Source organism: Psammomys obesus, unplaced genomic scaffold, assembly GCF_907164565.1.
Source record: "Psammomys obesus unplaced genomic scaffold, mPsaObe1.curated_primary_1811, whole genome shotgun sequence".
NCBI classification, from domain to species: Eukaryota; Metazoa; Chordata; class Mammalia; order Rodentia; family Muridae; genus Psammomys; species Psammomys obesus.
In genome coordinates, this window is record NW_026590405.1 from 1,113,731 (window position 1) to 1,118,459 (window position 4,729).

The window sequence follows — 4,729 nt, forward strand, 5'->3', positions numbered from 1 at the left end:
TTCTTTCTTTCTTTCTTTCTTTCTTTCTTTCTTTCTTTCTTTCTTTCTTTCTTTCTTTCTTTCTTTCTTTCTTTAAATCAAGTCACTATGAAAGTATAGTCAGGGTTTCACTCCAGTCCAGACCAGTCCCTGTAAGCCTGTCCCTATTTATAAGCAATGAGAGAAAGTCCTCACATGAGAGAAAATTCCGCAAAGTCCCCAAACCACACAGTCAGGAACATCAGAAAATCTTCAGGCAGCTCTGTCCCCTTTTAGCTCACTGGAGAAGACAGGAGAATAAGAATGTCTATCTGTGTTGACTGTCACAAAAGCTTCTATCAGCATCAAACCTGAAAACGAGGCCAAGCAACCATGAGAAACCTTTCTTGTGCCTCAAGTGTGAAAAAATCCTTCAGCCACCAAACTGAGTTGTGGGCTCTTAAGTGGATTCACACAGACAGGAAAATCCATTCAAGCTCCCTTTTCCAGAAACACTAATGCCATCTTACCTGAGGGGCCATCCAACAGACTCAAGATTGTTCTTTGCAAACGAGAGGCTTCCACAACTTCTGCCTTAGTATAGTGCATGGAGAGAGACAGAGTGTGTGTGTGTACATGTCTGTCTGTCTGTCTGTGAAAACTGCCATGTGATTTCCTGATTGTGCTTTCTATCTACCATCCAACTATACTAGAAAGGGTGGAAAGTCTGTCAGTTTTGTTCACCACAGTATTCCAAATGCCTCAAAAGTAGTTTTTATTTTGTGTCCAACAAATATCTGTAGAACAAACCAATCGTAATTTATTAGTAAAATAATGAAAAACATCATAGGACTATTTTCCAATGTTTAGATAGAGAATATGATAAAATCAAACACTTGGACTTTCTCCCCCCACCCACCCCTACTGGTTTTGTTTGTTTGTTTGTTTGTTTGGTTGGTTGGTTGGCTTGATTTGTTGCTTTTGTTTTTCAAGACAAGAGTTTCATCATGTATCCCCTGGATGTCCTAGAACTCTCTGTAGACCAGGTGTATCTCAAACTCACAGAGCTCCACCTGCCTCTGCTGGGATGAAAGGTGAGTGCCACTTGAACTTTGAACAACACTAAAATTTCCAACAAGCTGTAAATGGAAGGGCTGTCCTTCAGCCTAAGAAAGCTCTCCATGGGAAGTTCACACCATCATGTTTAATGTTGAAGAACCAAGTGCTTTCTCCTTAATGCAAGGAGCAAAGTGGGTATGCCAGTCTGAGCAGCTCATCATTTGCAGACAGCACTCTTCTGGAAGCTTGACTGAATGCAATTAGATAAGAAAAATATAGCAACTAAACTAGAAAGGAAGAAATGAATGTCTTTTCACATATGATAGAGTTTTATTTAACACATTCTATAGAACATAATTATATATGTGTGTATGTATATATGTATGTATGTATTTGGCTCTGAAATTTAAGTTGGGCATGGTGGTGCATTCCTTTAGACCCAACATTTGGAAGGCAGAGACAGGAGATGTCTGAGTTCAAGACCAGCCTGGTCTATAGAGTGAGTTCCAGTACAGCCAGGTCACAGAGAAACCCTGTCTCAAAAAATATTATAAGTAAAGTTATAAAAAGTACAAATATAAGAGCAAGAATAAATATATAAATAAATACAGTCCTTGATACCAACAACAAACAATTAATGATTTAAACCCAAACAACACTTGTAAGAAGTATTAGGGAAAAGAGGAAAAAAAAAAAGTAGGGGGAAAGAAAGAAAGAAAGAAAGAAAGAAAGAAAGAAAGAAAGAAAGAAAAGGAAATAACTTGTTTTTAGATGACCTAAACCCATATTCAGAAAATCCTAAGGTCCCACAAAAAGTACCCTCACTGAGGTTGTGCAGGTGCCCATATACCCAAAGTAGTCTGCGGGTTCAAGATAATCCCCATCAAAATTCCAAGAGCATTTTTTTTTTTACAGAACTAGCTAAAATTCATAGGAAATCATAGCAGACCCCCAAATTGCCAAAGCAATTCTGAGTAAGAACAAAGCTGGCTTTATCTGGAGGTATCACACTGCCTGACTCAAAAGTACATTACAGTCGCTATAGAAATCAAAACCCATGTTACTTGGCAAAAACCAGAGTAGTGAAATGTTTTACTCTTTTTTGTTGTTTTGGTTTTGGTTTTTGTTTTGTTTTGTTTTGTTTTTAATGAAGGTGCCAAGACAACTTGGGAGGAAAAGGACAGTTCCTTCAATAAATGGGAAAACTGTGTGTCTACATGCAGAAGATGAAGCCAGTTAGACCTTCGGCACACCATCTGTAAAAGTCTTCTCAGGATGGATTGGAGATTAAATTTAGACCCTTAAAATATAAAACTTCCAGAAGAAAGGGCCTGGACAGGACTCCGTCACCCAGTCTGGACAAAGCCGACGCCTGGGTCTGGACAAAGCTCCACACTTGAGTTTGGACAATGATTTTTCTGGATAAATGTGAATTCTATTGAACTAAAGAGCTTCTGCTGAGCAAAGGAAGCAATCAGCAGAGTGAGGAGACAGGTACAGAGGTGGAGAAAATGCCTGCTAAGTGTAACAGCCAAGAAGGGGTGAAAATCCGAGGTGGATAAGAAATCCATCAACTCAAGAGCAGTGAAACACCCTCCAGAAATAGGCAGCAGGTCTGGAGGCCACTTCTCAACGTACAAGTGACCAACAAGCCTAAGAGGGCATGTCCAGCAACACTAAACACCAGAGACAGGTAATCAGATGTCACCTCCCACCTGCCTGTAATGATGGCCACTATTGGAAAGATGACAGTACAGGCAAGGGTGTGGGGGGAAAGGAGTCCTCGCAGGCTGCTGGTGGGAATGTAATTGGCACAGCCACTGTACCGCAATACAGCAGTGTCTCAGAAAATGAAAAATGGAGCCACCATTATGACTCAGCCACCCAACTTCTGGGTACTCGTGCAGAGGAAATGAAGCTGGTATGTCAAAGAGACATGTGAATTCCTGTGTTCACTCAGGCACCATTTATAATCAAAGAAAATAAAAAAATCAACCCTCGAATCCACCAGCTGATGATGGATAAAGAAGGTGTGTCTGGTACAACTCAATAAAACACTATCCTGTCACTAAAAAAGGAGGACGATGTGACAATGGTGACGGCAGGGAGGGCTAAATAGGTAAAATAAGCCAGGCACAGGTGACAGACGCAGCATCATTTCATTCACCCACAGGATCCAGAATAGCTGCACCCAGAGAAGGAGAGCAGAACGGTGGTTGCTAAGGGATTGAGGAATGCATGAGAGGGTTTTAGCTTTGTTTTGTTTTTGAAGCTATACGTAGACAATAACATGAAAACGCAAGCCTAGTTTGCTCTGTGATAAACACCGTCACAGAGACCATGGAGGAATGTGATTTACCTGACTGCTCCCAGGTTAATGCGCAGTTAACTTTTTTATACAGCCCAGGACCACCTGCCTATGGATGGCACTTCCTACAGTGGGCTTGGCCCGCTAGCATCAATGAGCAGTTAAGAAAATGGCTCACCCATGTGGCTATGGGCCTCTCTGATTGCGGCAACCCTTCAGTTAAGGTTCCCTCTCCCCAGAGGACTCAAGGTTTGTGTCAAGTTGGCAGCTGAGGCCAACTGTAACAAACATAAGCCATCCAGAGATGAACTTAGTATGTGTAAGAACTTTGCCCCAAAGGTATATAAAACTTTACTGGTAACGAAGAAGTTGTAAATAAAAAGATAGTTGCAGCATGTGTTCAACTCAGAAGATTGAAAACTATTAAAAACTTGTTTTCTCTTAAGTTGATGTAGAAATTAACACAAACGCATAATTACACCTGAGTAAGTTCGTTTTGTAACTACTAGCATGCTGATTATAAACTATGTGCAAAAATACAATGGACTAGGAGTAGTCTATGCTATCAGGGGGAAAAAAACATGTTGGGAGAATGTGTTCATCTTACTTTCAATATTTCACTATGAATTTACATTTCATAGCTTAATACAATAACCAAAACAGCAGTATTGGAAGAGTGGTAGAAGGCAGTGAGAAGAAGAGAACAGAAGAGAAACTCAGAGACAGATCCACGGTGCATAATCAACTGAACTTCACAAAGATACCCCGGTTTCCCTGTCCTACAAGTATCAGCTCACATGTGAGGGGCAAGCCATGAATGGACGGGTGACGTCACACCACTTAGAAATGCACACCCTGAGTGCCGCTCTGAGGCCGCAATGATTTCCAGCAAGGAGCCAGTGTGGGTGCAGGCCATGGATGTGGACATCCATCCCCATTCTCCCCATTCATGGCATCACCCTCGGGAGCAGTGAGTCACAGAGAAATCACTTTTGCCATGATCACCAACCCTCTCTAGAGTTCTGTCTTTATCAGATCTCCATGGTAACAGAATGAGAAAGTTATACCCAACTCAAACTAGCCCACAGAGATGAGAAATGGATACATCCCTTTCTTACTCATCAGGAAAACTGTCAAAAAGGCCGGTGCAGTCTTAGAAAACACGCAGGCATCGGGAACGTTTACTTCCTGCTGGCAGGAGCATAAATTAGTAGAATGTCTTTGGAAAACTGGCCATATCAAGCAAAGTAAAGCATGCATTCCGACCTCCACATCCTTCACAGATATAACTATGCATATCCCTACAGACATGGTCAGGAACAGTCACAGCAGAACGGGTCATCAGAGTCCATAGCCCATCCAATGCAGAATGCAAAAGCTATGTCACGTTCACAAGTGAAGAGC